This window comes from Oratosquilla oratoria, chromosome 2 (assembly GCF_046742065.1).
Source record: "Oratosquilla oratoria isolate Oo_2021 chromosome 2, ASM4674206v1, whole genome shotgun sequence".
NCBI classification, from domain to species: Eukaryota; Metazoa; Arthropoda; class Malacostraca; order Stomatopoda; family Squillidae; genus Oratosquilla; species Oratosquilla oratoria.
The window spans coordinates 37,302,241-37,318,503 of record NC_134778.1 but is presented as its reverse complement, the minus strand read 5'-3'; the positions used below and the strand labels follow the sequence as shown (position 1 = coordinate 37,318,503).

The 16,263-nt window shown below is 41.7% G+C and overlaps 1 protein-coding gene across 6 annotated transcripts in view; it reads left to right on the top strand.

Moving 5' to 3' along the window:
- The window catches only part of LOC143038369 (thioredoxin domain-containing protein 11-like), a 222,998-nt gene that overhangs the window by 40,394 nt on the left and 166,341 nt on the right, over nucleotides 1-16,263 (top strand). The window lies entirely within an intron of this gene.

Here is a 16,263-nt window from a genome sequence, read left to right as displayed (position 1 = left end):
TCCTACATGTTCCCGACTACCAGAAGATTCCCCTACCAGAAGTTATTGTGCATCAGCCTCTCTTCAAACAACTCATTTGTTCCCAAGACTTGTGGACCGGACGACTTTCTGTTGGTGCGACTTCTAGCAACCAATATCAAAATTCGTCTACACCATAATCAAGACTTCATTTCGCCCACCTGTTCAGTGCTGCATACAAGCGCACACCTAGTAACTATACCTGGTAATTTATTATTAATCTATGATACATGAAACATATATATGCTTAATATTTTATGATTAATGTATATTATTATTTTTCTTATTCTATGTCCATTTTGTTTGTCTGTTTTAGTATTGTAAATAATAATTAATTTTGACGAAGTATTTGATTATCCTGCCTAATTTCTGCCACTCGTCCGAGCTGCGCATGGCCTTGATTTTTTTTTTCCCGCGACCAGCCTGGCCTATAGCAAGATCTATATATATACCAGGTCTAACCACTTCAGACCGAATTTCGAGGGTATTGGCGCAGCGGGCCCGTGACATCACCTGGCTGCTCAAAGTGGGGTTCGCGCGTCCCAACGTTGTCAGTTGTAGCTGGTGCGTCGCTCGGGTATGTTGCTGCCTCCGCTCGCACCGCTCCACGCAATTAGTTATATTCTGACAATGAAGATCTATATATACCGGTATATATAGATCTTGACAATATGGCTTATTGTGACATTAAGGGTTGTGGCTCAAACCAAAGAGGATGTGAGCCAAATGTTAATTTTCATAGTTTCCCCCTGCAAACGCACACACACACGCACACAAACACATGTGAACGTGTACACATATAAGCACACACGACGATATCTCCCCTTCCCGTAAAATACATGTATATAAACGCACACACACACACACACGTGAACGTGTACACATACTGTATAAGCACACACGACAATATCTCCCCTTCCCGTAAAATACAAGTATATAAATACACACGAGACACACGCGTGGGAGCAACAGTGGCGCATTAAGACCAACGCGTCGAAATTCAAAGCTGTATACTTCTGCTGCAAGCGAACCAACAGAACAATCACGAACACTCCTCTTAGAATAAACAACACAAACGTCCCAGTGAAAGACCATGTATATAAGTGACTCGGTGGTGCGGTTGGTAGAGACTCAGATTTTTGGGACAACATTATCAGTAGTACCTAGTTCGAATTCCGCCCAAATTTGAAAATTTTCATTGTTTCCCTGTAAATAAACACACACATACACAAGTGTACACATCAGCGAAAAAATACACGGGAGCGACGAGCGATTTCGCTCGGGAAAGTTCCAATGTCTCTCTCGCAAATGCAATAGCGGGAGCGACCCCCCCACAAAAAAATTGCTCCCGCGGCAAGATTCAACGTTTTTCATGCATTATCCATCACTTGGTAATCACTAAATCCCATCACCATTGATGAAAGGATCAGAGCAAACACAACTTACCCGTGATCAATCATTGCATTATCAATATCATAAACGCAACGCATCAATCAACTTTGATATGTTGATGTACGTACGTAGGTGTACGCAGTATAGCTGCTAGAGTTCAATGGCTTACCTAGCCTAGCTTCGTATCAGCTGCATGCGCGCGTATACTAGTACATGTTGACTAGACCCTACACGACTATCGTGCTACATAATGTCGCTAGTTTTGAATTGCATGGTACCTGTATGCAGGGAAGTTCATTGGTTGCATGCAGCTAGCTGCCCAATCAACGCGCTGACTACATGTACAATGCACCATACCCAATACCACATCACCGGATGCATACGTACACTGTGCATATGCAAACTCGCTCGAGGCCTAGGAGGGAAACTGGGAAATCCCATTTATAACCTCGTTCGCGTATCTATGAGAAAACAAAATAGAATCAAATGTTTGGTTAGTAACTGAAAGTAAATAAATCTAAGTATAAATAGGAACATTTGATAATTATATATTTAGTTAATAGATATGGATCTTTGGAGGGAGAATAAAAAATACAAAAATAAAAAATAATTCGCTTAGCTAGCTTAGGTTTACGGTAGCTAGGTCTACATTTCGTACGTCACGTCCATGCGGAACTTTCGATGATCGTACATCATGGAGCGATTTCTAGTGAAGCAAGTGAAGATGGTTTGCCCTCAGATTCAGTCTTTTCATAATCGAGGAAGAGTGTTTTGACGGCAGGAACCGCTTCTGGACCAGCAAAGCCTAATTCAAACTCTACGGGCAAGGGCCAAGGAAAGTGTAAACCAGTAAAGCAAGAATCTAGTATACGCTCGTGGAACCTATATTGGCTTGAAGTGGATCGGGGCAGTGATGGTACTCTAACCTGCAAAAACATGGCTCTGGAAGTATAAAAAATGGCTCTGGTAATTAAAAAAAATGGCTCTGGTGAAATATATATATATATATATATATATATATATATATATATATATATATATATATATAAAAAGGGGCTCTGGAAAAAGAAAAAGTATTTTTTCCCTGGTACACATACTATATAAGCACACACACACACACACACACACACACACACACACACACACACACACACACACACACACACACACACACACACACACGTGTACACATACTGTATAAGCACACACACACACACACACACACACACACACACACACACACACACACACACACACACACACACACACACACACACACACACACACACACACACACACACACACACACGTGAAAGACCAAGTGAATACATACTGTATAAGCACACACGACGATCTCCCCCCTGCCCGTAAAATAGAAGTATATAAATACACACACACACATTCAGTTGAGTAAGAGACTCGGTGGAGCGGTTGGTAGAGACTCAGACGTCGCAGACGAAATTATCGGTGATACCTGGTTCGAATCCTGCCCAAGCATGAATTTTTTTTCAGTATCGCTGCGCTTCGAATCATTACTCCAACTCGTGGGCGGGAAGTTTGGGATGTGTGTGCGTGAAAGTTTATAAATCGGACATACGAGCTCTGAGCTCTCTTCCGGGAGGGAAATAGCTGTCGATCACGAGTCCAACACGTGATCCAAAAGACCAAGGTGAATCACACACACACACATACACACACACATGTGAACGTGTACACATATAAGCACACACGACGATATCTCCCCTTCCCGTAAAATACAAGTATATAAATACACACACACACACACACACACACACACACACACACACACACACACACACACACACACACACACACACACTCAGACCTACCCAGAGATCGGGTAATAAGGAGCTCTGAGCTCACTGCCGTAGGGTGGTGTCTGGCTGTCTCGACAGAGACTGCAGCAGATCCGAGGTGAATACACACACACACACACACACACACACACACACACACACACACACACACACACACACACACACACACCTCTCATGGCGCTGTGGTTAGAGCTCTGGCCTGCCACTACGGAGGTCCGGGTTCGATCCTCGCCCGGGGCTGAAATAATATCAGTATCGCAGCGCTGAGGGGTGTTACTCCAACTCTCGTGGGCGGGGAGTTGGGTGTGTGTGTGTGTGCAAGGTCATAGCATTACCCATAGATCGGACCTACGAGCTCTGAGCTCTCTTCCAGGAGGGAAATAGCTGTCGATCACGAGTCCAACACGTGATCCAAAGACTAAGTGAATACACACACACACACACACACATATGTGAATGTGTACACATATAAGCACACACGACGATATCTCCCCTTCCCGTAAAATACAAGTATATAAATACACACACACGCACACACATACACACACACATGTGAACTTGTACACATATAAGTACACACGGCGATATCTCCCCTTCCCGTAAAATACAAGTATATAAATACACACACACACACATACATACGCACACACACACATACATACGCACACACACACTCACACACACAAGTGAACGTGTACACATATAAACACACACGACGATATGTCCCCTTCCTGTAAAATACAAGTATATAAATACACACACACACACACACACACACACACACACACACACACACACACACACACACACACACACACACACACACACTGATAATAGCAATGAGCTAGAGAGAGAGAGATAACGGGGGGAAAATTTAATAGTTCCAGTCTTCCTTAGCGTTTCACAGTTTTCTTCAGTGTTTCACAAAGAGAAAACGGAAGCAGCCAGATGACGCCAGAAGCTGCGCAGAACGGCTCAAACTGTTAGACCTGGTGTATATAGACCTTGGCCTATAGGTGGGTCGTGACACACGTAAAAACGAAAGCATTCTGGTAGTTAATAATTTTTTTCCCATTCTTAGCTTTTAGTTTTCCTAACGATAATTTTTCCTTCTGTAGGATAAGTGTAACCTAGTTCTTTATAATTATCCATTTAATTCGAGGTTTTGTCTTTAATCAGACATCCTGAATGACTAATAATACAGGACAATAAACGATACTAGAATGAAATAGTTCAAGTAGTTCAAAAATACAAGAAAGTAAATGAATACTATTATGAGATAAACACCATATGAGGACGGAGCCTTTATTTGTACGACGTTTCGCTTATTACAGCTTTTTCAAGTGCAAGTTGAGATACAAATGCTTGAGATTAAATAAGGGGAAAGGAGGGAACGGGGAGAGAAAAGGGGGGGAAGGAAGAGGAGGAGGAGGAGAAGGCTGGGGGATTGGACACTGGGAAAGGATGAAAATACGGCCCAAACATCCGTAGGCGAAATGTCCACAAAGGGTGGTTTAGATATTTAATATTTTGCTGGCCATGGGTATTAGGGGAATAATGTGAGGCAAACTGCCACTTTTAAGGAATACTATTATACACGGCGGTTAATACTTACATCTAGAAATTATTATAGAACAACGGACAAAAATGTTGCCAGGATGCGGTCAAATCTTGTAAGAGTAGTATGGGTCAAGAGGGGTGCGTAAAGTAATGGAGGAAAAGGTGACAGACAAAACCTCACAAACCGGCTTCTAATCCAAAAATTAAACAATGGTATGCCTGATATCATGTTCGCCTGGATGTTTATAAACGGGACTTTATCTCATATATTTGTGGTAAGTGTCAAACACGCAGTATTTTTGGTAGGAGTTTATTGCGGAGGTCTACACACAAGTATGGCAGGAAGTGATCTGTCACAAGCGAATGCTTGGGGCCTAGCTTGGGCATTAAGACGCGCCCGTGGCCTACTTTCTGATACATTATTGCTAGGCGGGAAAAAGATTGGGCAAAACAATACATACTAACATATCTAGGTATATACATAAGAATGTACAGAAACAAGAGAACAATCACATATAATGATGAATATGCATGCAAAATGGTTAACATGACTCACATCCACAAATTCTGCCATCGTGCTGAGAGTTGGACAAAACAACCTTTCACTTCTAACTGTAGTCTGCTACTGACCAGACTCAGCCTTCTTGAAGCATATGCTCTTTATTTGAAGTAAAGGGTCTTGTTTATGTATAACCATTTACTTTTATGCGATTATAAGGTTATGCTTTTGCTCGACAAGTAAAAGGTTTTGCTTGATTTTTTTATGAATACAAGTAGAAGGATTTCCTTCATATTTTGCAAGTATAAGCATATCCTTTTCTTTATGAATACGGCCCATTGCATCTGCCCACACAATAGCCCAAGTCACACGGTCCACGTCACATAATACGAGGTCAAGACATACCTCTCGCTCCCGACATCGCTCACGCCAACGCTTTCCATCAAGAATACAACTAGTTTGTACATACTGTCACAAACTATAACACTTTGCAAACACATGTTACCACAGACAGCCTTCACAACCAAACCGCCACTGTGATTATCACGGAACATGTTTCCACATGAATGATCGTTGCCATGTGCTGTTAGCACGGAGGCAACACAGACCAAACTCCCCAGATCACTATCCCGCAAGATATCAATGTAACACATCTTCTTTATGACTAACGAACACCAAGATATAGCACACATCAAGGCCAGTCACTCCATACCCTGAAGTTCCCTCGTCAACCCTACCTGTTCTTCCCCTGGGTATCCCAGACATGTCGTCCCCTTCTTTAATATTCACTGCAACTTTTAGTAACACCAAAGTGAAAAAAAATTTCGACACGGGTTGCCCAGTCAACATAATGTCAATTTAGAGTTTCCGTAAATTCCACACTGCAAGAAAACGTGTCACTATTTTGGAACACCCCGACGCCAACCTTTGCAATATAGATGGTGCACCATTCCTGATCGTCAGTAAATTCTCCCTAGACATTAGCTTCAAAGATCAGTGCCCATCCATTCCAGTTACCGCCTACGTAGCTGACGTTCACTTTCCTGCTGATATCCTCATAGGTTTACAACTGATGAAGCAACATAACATAGTCATTTACCCTGCTCAAAATGGTATCATTTATGCAAACCATTTCCTCCCTGCATTGCCATCAACAACTCATAACGTAAATCATATTCACGTGGCCGAGCAGGCACAGGCAGACCATGACTCCTCGTTATTTTCTTGTACTTCCTCCCCTCAAATTTACTACGCTTCATCATACGAAGATGCACCAGCTGCTTGTACAAATTGTTCCACCACCTTCATACAACGGAGTTGCCAGTGCTGAACCACTCCAAACCCTCCCCAGGACTCTACCTCTTCCACATTACTGATAGCTGTAGACGTGCATTGCAAACGTAACAGACGTTACTAACTTCTGCCGCATGTCCAGATCAGCTAAACTCATGACTAAACGCCTATCAAATACATTTTTTTAACGACCGAGGAAAATTTCTTGCCCCTCATTGAGGAATTCAACATCACATCCACCCTAGTATTAGAAGTATTGTCTACATTCAAACACATTCACGCAGTGCTCATCAACCCAAAGACATTGTTCCCTCGTGAATATACAAAGATACACCAACGAGTTTTTCAAGCCCCAGACACCGATGTACTCTGTATGCCAGAAACTTCCCGTGTTAATGGCATCTCTCTCCTTTCAGCCATCAGTTCAACGTCAAAGAAATATCATACCTGGATTTTGATTGCCAATGACACTAACGCAGCCCTCCATTTCACAGTTGGTACAAACATTTGCGGTTTTGAACTATATCCCTCACACATCAAAGTCATGGATGACTTATTACCTACTTCTCAAGTTTGCACCATAATTTCCGACGTGCCCATGGCACAGGAACCAATTGATGCGTCACATTTCAACCCTATACACCTCCCTGGTGCACAAGTGGACTTGATTGCACTTTGCAACAAATTCAGACAATATATTGCCACTTCAGGTGAACCCCTCGGGGTTACTAACCTCATTCAACATCACATATCCCTTCGTGAGAACTCAAAGCCACGTTACATTCCCGCATACAGAATGCCACACAGTAAACGCATGGTTGTAGATGACCATACCTAATACATGATTGCTTAGGACATTATTGATTCATCAATCAGTGAATGGAATTTTCCTCATCAGGGAATTAAATAAGCTAAATATCCCAGATAGACACCCCCATCTCTGTATTGCAAGACCTCTTACACTCCGTCGGTGAAAACGACGTACCGTTCAAGACCTTGGACCTTATGTCGGGATATTTCCAGATTGCTCTTGCTCCAGAGTCTAGACCCCTGACAGCATTCAGTACCCCTACAGGATTTCAAACGATTAGCCTTGGGTCTCGTTTCAGCTCCTTCAGTGTTCACACGACTTATGCACACATTCTTTGCAGGTCTTATATGTTTTTTCTGTGTTTAAGTACCTCAATGATGTGATAATTGCTTCGAAATCGGTTGGTGAATATTTACACACTCTTGACACTGTCTTCTCCCGACTAGCAAAATAAGGCCTCAAATTGAAGCTTAAGAAGTGTTTCTTCCTTCAGAAATAGATACGTTTCTTAAAGCATGTCCTTAACTCATAAAAAATTTTAACCTCGTAGAACAAGGTCAAGGCAGTCATTGATTTTCCACGCCCTACTTCTGTTGACCACATACGTTCATTCCTTGGTTTATCAGGATTTTACAGGCAATATATTCCAGGCTACGTTGGGATAGCAGCACCATTAAATTCACTACTTAAGAAGAACACACCCTTCACTTGGATACCTGACCAAGAGAAAGCCTTTAATGACTTAAAGAGAGCCTTAACCGCGGCACCTGTCCTTATTTTCCCAAACCACAAACTTCCTTTCACAATATACACAGATGAGTCCTACACCGGACTTGGTTCAATTCTCATGCAACAGCACTACTCAAAACTCAGGCCAATTGCCTATGCTAGCCACACACTCAACGAACACGAACAAAATTACTCACTCACAGACAAAGAGATCATCCTTGGTTACAACATACACATCTACATGTATTATCAACCAATCTTACACCTCTTCAAAGGCAAGAATCTATCAGAAAAACTTGTTCGTTGGTTCCTCATAACACGCGAGTTCGTACCCACCTTTCATTTTGTTCAGGGTAAAGCAAACTTAGTAGCAGACGCTCTCAGTCGCCATATCGCGACCATTACTCAAAATCCCATTTCAGTAACTCTTACGCAAGCGCGCATAGCTGCAGCGCAAAGATCAGATCCTCTATGGAAACGTGTTATATACTTCCTCGAATCTGCAGACACAACTGATACGGATAATTTCCCTCCCAATCTCAACAATTACACGTTAGTTGATGACATACTCTATCACAAAACAACACTAACGAACAAACATGAACCCAACCGGTCAGTGTTTCAGCTTGTAGTCCCTACGGACCTCATTCCTAAAGTTCCCTCATAGCCGCGCACCCTGGCAAGGAAAAATGCGTTACACAAGCCATATTGCAACACTTCTGGTTAACTATGAGGACAGATATACACTCCCATATAGATGGTTGTCACTCTTGTGCGTTACACAAAAGTCATGTCAGCGGAAAACCGCAACCAGACCACCGCCTACCACCCTCAAGCCAATGGACTAGTAGAAAGATTCCACCACCAGCCGAAGGAGTCACTCAAGGTACAGCAACCCTCATGCAACTGGGCTGACGCTCTCCCCCTGGTACTCCACTCCATTCGCAACACTCCCAAGGTCGACAGTGACGTGTCTCCAGCTCAGCTAGTTTACACTGAAAACCTTCGCCTTTCTGGGGAGATTGCCACCCCGCCGTTGGCGATCCCGACCGTTACGCCCTCCTTCAGTTCACCAAGGAGACCTTCGCCAACACCCACCCCCCGCCACCTCGGACGCCACAATCAAAACCAGTGCATGTTCCCTCGGCCCTCGCTGCTAGTGACTATGTTTTCGTCAGTCAAGACTCCAGACGAACCCCTCTCCAACGCCCGTACGATGGACCCTTCAAAGTCGTCAGCAGATCGGCGAAACACTTCCTAATCGACCGAGATGCCAAGTCAGATAGCATCTCCATCGACAGGCTCAAACAAGCTTACCCTCCCCTACCAACCCTCCCCATCCCTTCCAATTCCTCTTACAACATGGCCCTGACCCCATTCCCACCACTGAACAACGTCAATCTATGCAACCTGTGCACCCCGTATCGAGTGTTCCCCCCGAACCTCAAGACCCCACCCCTCCCCCGGGACCATTCGTCTCTTCAGGCCAACCCTTCCCACCTGATCACCCAAACCCACAGCGCCAGGCTCAGTCAGAATCCTCGCCAGACATTGACTACGCCTACGGTACGCCGCACCCATCCTCTCCATTACCCAGGCCAACCCTGCATCCCACCACTAGTGTTCCTCCCAGCCCCGAAGACCCTAATTTCCCCCGAACTCACTCTCCCCTTCACTGCAACCATTCTCACCTAACCGTATATCTCCACAGCTCCATGCTCAGCCAGCCAACACCCCCACCCCTCGCCAACACAGCGACCACGCCTACAGCACGCTGCCGCCGCCTTCTCCACCACCCAGGCCGTTTCTCCTGATGGCACAATCACCCGTTCCGGTAGGGTGGTAAAAAGGCCGACCCGATTCTGCCACACAACTCGCGTCTCGCCTTATCCTCCGCGGCGCTCACCCCCAAAGAAGGGGGGGGGGAGTATTATAGTGACGCACCGCTGGTCAAAACCAGACTGGCCGTCACACAACTCGAGCTAGGCCTATATACTCGTTGTGGTTGGCAGGCGTAGTTAGCAAAAACGTCTCAGCCAGCCAACCAGCAGCCAATCAGAAACTCGGGAAAGATCCCTGGGGACCCACCAGCCCCCTTTAAAAGGACGGCGTCTTGCCTAGACGACGAGTTCTCTCCCGGACACATCTCCAAGCAGCAGTCCTCTCCAAGAAGCAGTTCTCTCCAGCAAAGTCGCCTCGGGACCAGTTCTCTCCAGCAAATCGCTTCGGACGCAGTCCTCTCCAGCAAGTAACGTCGCCAAGCTTCAAGCGGCCCTTCGCACCAGACCACGACACTTGATGAGGCCCTCACTCCGGACCTTCCCTCAACGAGCCCTCGTCTATGACCTCCGAGCCTAGTAACCATTAAATCTTAGTGTTAGTGTTATACTTACTTAAGCATACTTAAGCATATTACGCAGACCAGTCGAGAAGACGACTCTTCGCTGCGCTCACAGGGTAAACTTAAACTATAACTCGTGGCTCTGGCGGAGTGGCTGACGGGTCAAATCTAAGTTTGAAGTCTCTCCAGTGGCAATCCAAGCGGTTTTTAAAAGAGCTAACAGTCCCTGCCTCGACAACCTCAGACGGTAGACCGTTCCATATCCTGGCTACTCGATGGTAAAAGCTATTATGATGAGCACCATACATCCCATCATTAGGACGATGTCGGAATAGTTGTTTACTATGTAGTCGACTTGGTCTGTCAGTGGGCCTGAAGGAAGCTGGGAGGATTTCTCTCTGGTATATGTTAAAGTGCTTCCACATCTCGATCATGTCCCCACGTAATCGCCTGTATTTGAGTGTTGGTAAGTCGAGATGCTTCAGTCGATCAGAGTATTTCATCTCTCCAAAACCATCTACCAAACTAGTTGCTCTTTGTTGGACTTGTTCGATTTTTGTTTCAAGGCTCCTATACCTAGGTGACCATGCAGATTGTGCATAATCCAGGTGGGTTCTTACAAACGTTGTATACAGGGGCTTGAACATACTTGGGCTGAGATAGGAAAAGACTCTGCGTATAAGGCCTATCATCGAGTTAGCCAGTTTTATCTTCCCATGAATATGCTCTTCAAATTTTAATGAATAATCTATTGCAATGCCAAGGTCCCTTTCGCTTTCCACATGTTGAAGTTCTTGTCCATAAATAGTGTACCGATGTGCATACATAATATTTTCAAATGCTCCCAGAGTGATAACCTTGCATTTGTTGGGATTAAAGCTTAGCAACCAAATCACTTGAACAATCCTGTATTTTGTTCAGATCTTGTTGTAGTAAGTAGGAGTCCTCCCGACTGGTGATTTGTCTGGTAATCTTTGTGTCATCAGCGAACATGTACTGTATATGTTGGAGTCAATGGTCTCAGGCAGGTCATTGATGTATGTGATAAAAAGTGTGACTTGTCCTAACCCAATCACGACACCAGCTACTATTGAATATTTTGTTTATGCGTGAAGGTATTATTTTGCTGTAATAGGTTAGAATTTTCCTAAATACATTTTACAAATCAGCATACCTTTACCATTTTTCTGGCCTTTTTAAGAGTTTTATTCAGGTAATGAAATTCGCCTAGTAAAGGTGAAAGAACACATCACTAAAGAATACAGAAAGAAATACTCTAACAACAGCAAACAATTTAGACTCGTTCAACCAAGACATTAGAGATGATAATCTAATGATTTTAATTTCTAACACAAACTACAATCCATGAGGTTGTTCATACTTTGATTACAAAATACTTGAAGCAATAGTATTGCAAGCTCATATTGTTATCATATTTCTTCGCATCAAGAGGCTAGGGGAATTTATACTGATGCTGAAGTACAAGGCAATAAAAGACGGATCCAGAGTGGCAGAAGAACAAAATAGGTTGGGATTGTATTTTGCCCATCGGAATTTAATCTGAGAGAATATAACAATGAAGACACGACAGCAATTAAATTCCAAACTCTGGCACTTAGTCACTGGTTGGAGTTGTGATTATGACCAGCTGTGCGACACTGGTTGATCATGTGAATGTTTATGTATATTAAGATTATTGCATCATAGAACCACATTGGAATAAACACTATTAACTAGTTCCATTGGGTTCGTTCATCCAGACGCAAAGCAAGAAGGATGAGGAAGACAAGGAGGAGAAACCATGTGAAAAGAGCTCGGTGAAGCATTGCCATCCTCAAGCTTAAAGTTCTATGAAATAAAACTTTCAGCAAAAGAGCAGTCCATCATTAATGATAAAATGCTCCAAGTGAATATATATTATGGTTATGAATTAGGCTTTCAATACAGGCACTACTGGTACACTTTATACCAGTATACAAAAATAATCAACATTAGTACATATAATCCTGACCTCAATTTTACATTTTTTTGAATGGTCAGTTCTATTAACCAGTTCCATTGGGTTCGTTCATCCAGACACAAAGCAAGAAGGATGAGGAAGACAAGGAGAAACCATGTGAAAAGAGCTCGGTGAAGCATTGCCATCCTCACGCTTAAAGTTCTATGAAATACAACTTTCAGCAAAAAAGCAGTCCATCATTAATGACAAAATGCTCCAAATGATTATATATTATGGTTATGAATCAGGCTTTCAATACAGGCACTACTGGTACACTTTATACCAGTAAACAAAGATAATCAACATTAGTACATATAATACTGACCTCAATTTTACATTTTTTGAATGGTCAGTTCTACATGAAATAAGAATACACTTACATTTTCTTTCTTCCGTGAAACATTTATATGAAGATATACACAGTATTTATAGGAATACATATAACCATTATAATACTTCTGAACAACCTTTCACTGCTACTACATTGGAAGATACATTTCCTAATTAGAGTCTTCACAGGAAATTCTATCTTACAGCTAAGCCTTCTGTAGTGACGTGATGCATCCTACGACCCGTCACACACTGATCAAAGGAATCTTCGGAACTAGCCTTTCCAAGTTCCTGTAGTTGGCAAGCGTAGTTCGCAAGGGTGTCCCTGCCAGCCAGCGGTCAGGCAATCAGGAACTTGGAAGGCTCCTCACGTTCCCGCCAGCCTTCCTTAAAAGGTCGGCGTTTCGCCGAGATGGGCAGAACAGCACCGACCAGCACACACAACATCTCCTCGTCCAATCTTCTAGCCGTCCCATCGAGCCTCGCCGTCATCATCTGCTACCGCCTCGCTGACGTTAGGCTCCACGTCCAGCTACAACCATAAGCTCCACTAAGCTGTGGCCTTAGTCTGAGCTTCACCTATATTTCTCATGTGACACTTCTAGTGTCGCACCTTGTGGCTAATTACCAAAAGAAAGAGATTAGATATTTTGTGTTGATTTTCATTTGTCCTGCCGTTGTTCCGAACTAAAACTACTACACTTCCACTTGCGCGTCAAGGTGATGCTAATGCTCTGCGTGTCATCTTCCTTATCCTAGGAAAAATGACCTGTTCAGATACATTTTGCAGGACCCACACTGACAAACTGCAAAGCTGGACAGTGTATATTTACCTATTTGTATTTTACGGGAAGGGGAGCTATGCTCGTGGTATCCCGTCGTCATATCTCGTTTTATCTAGGCTGTGTGTGTGTGTATTTACCTAATTGTATTTACCTATAGTCAGCGCAACGAGAAGTGACCGCATTGAATGGGAGAATTTTCACATTGAATGAGAATCAGACAAGAAACAATGGTCTCAAACTGTCTGGAAATAGATCCAATTTGGAAGTAGGTAGAAACAACTTTGCCAACCGTGTAGTTAATGAATGGAATAAACTTCCTGCACAGGTAGTGCAATGTAGTTCAGTTCGAAGCTTTAAGAATCATTTAGATAAATACCTAAGTAAGATGCTGTAATGATTATAATTTATCTTATATTATTTGTTTTTGTTTTGTTATCATTTGTCTGTGATTTTCATTTATTATTAGTTATATGTCAATTTATTATCATTTACTATTTACCTGTTTGTTTATTATTTAATTATACCTATGCATTTATTTATGTATTTTATTTGTTATTAACATTATTATAGTTTTTATTTATTATTTTATTATTAATATGATTTTTTTTCGCATCCGACCTAGATATGGATCAAAAGGTCTCCTGTCGGTATGCTCCGCCTTTGTAATCCTTTGTAAACCTTTGTTAGGAGATTTCCCGGTTCTGCCACATCTCCACAGATAACACGGCCCGCACGGCTCACACTGAATGCAGTGTGAGGGGGGCGGGACCAGAGAATAGATGTAGCGGCAACGTCGCTCTCTCTTGCTCATATGCCATGTCTATGACTCGAGGAAACGAAACCTTTGTATAGAAAACATTGCTTTGATTTTTACCTCAGTGGTGGTGTGTGACAAAAAAAATTATAATATAATTATATGTGGCAACATTATAAAAATATAAAATAAAATTATAAAATAAAATAAAATTATAAAATAATTATATGTGGCAACACAGGGGGACTCCCAGTGCTCCGCCCTAACGGCCATTTCTCAATGCAACGAGTATAATTGAATTATACGGGAAGGGAGCTATGCTCGTGGTAACTCGTCTTTGTATCTTTCAGCATAATTTTTTTCTTAAAACCTTGAATAATGTTTTGCATACACTATTTCCTTATCTAATTTATTCCATGTATCCACCATTCTATGTGGGAAGCTATTTTTCTTATCTCTTCTATAATTATCCTTTTTGAATTTCTTTTCATATCCTCTTGTTTTTCCGTTGCCCCATTTTTATAATTAATCTCTATCTAGGATTTCCATTCCTTTCATGATTTTATATATATTCAGTAGATCTCCTCTTTCTCTTCTTTGTTCCAGATTTGGTAATTCCAATTTGGACAATCTTTGTTCGTATGTTAATTCGGAGAGTTGGTGCCAACTTTGTCGTCGCTCTTTGTATTCGTTTTTTTCTCTATATTTTTAATTTGGGTGTGTGTAAAAATAAGTGGATAGTATAAACATTAATATATATATATATATATATATATATAACACATATATATATATATATAGACACACACACATATATATATATATATATTTGTGTATATATATATATATATATATATATATATATATATATATATATATATATATATATATATATATGCGGGAAAACCAAGGAAAAAGATAAACTAATGCCCAAGCGCTTTCGTCTATTCAGACATTCTCAGGGTACAGGATGTCTGAATAGACGAAAGCGCTTGGTCATCAGTTTATTTTTTTCCTTGGTGGTTTTGCCGCATATTTAGAATCACGAGTTTATGGGATTTCTCATGCATATATATGTATATATATATATATATATATATATATATACAAAGTAGACCACTTGGAAAAAGAAACTAACGAAGCAGAGCGCTTTCGTATATTACATCTTCAGTGCAACAAGTACTTGTTGCACTGAAGATGTAATATACGAAAACGCTCTACTTCGTTAGTTTATTTTTCCCAAGGTCTAAATATACAGGTCAGACCGTTCGAATTCTTCTGCGCAGCTTCTGACGTCATTTGGCTGAGTCCATTTTCTCTTTGTGAAACACTGAAGAAAACTGTGAAACGCCAAGGAAGACAGGAACTATAATATTTTATATATCATATATATATATATTATATATCATATATATTATATATTCATATATATAGACAGGAACTATAATATTTTATATATATTTATATAATATTTGTCAGAATATAACTAATTGCGTGGAGCGGTGCGAGCGAAGGCAACGTCTTTCCTACACGTTGCACCAGCTTCAACTGACAGCTATAGGACCCGCCAACCCCACTTTGAACAGCCAGGTGACGTTCACGGGCCCGCTGCGCCAACTCCCTCGAAATTCGGTCGGAAGTGGTTAGACCTTATATTCTTAGATCTTGCTTTTTCCAAGTGGTCTACTTTGCATAAGTGAACACACGTACCCGTGTTCTTATTAGCATATATATATATATATATATATATATATATATATATATATATATATATATATATATATATATATATATATACGCACATATGTGTTACATATGATATAGTATGTAAACTTTACATGACCACATAAGTTGTAATTAAGAGCTTTCTGTAGGTATGCCTCTTTATCTCAGTTTCAAATGAACTATCAGAAT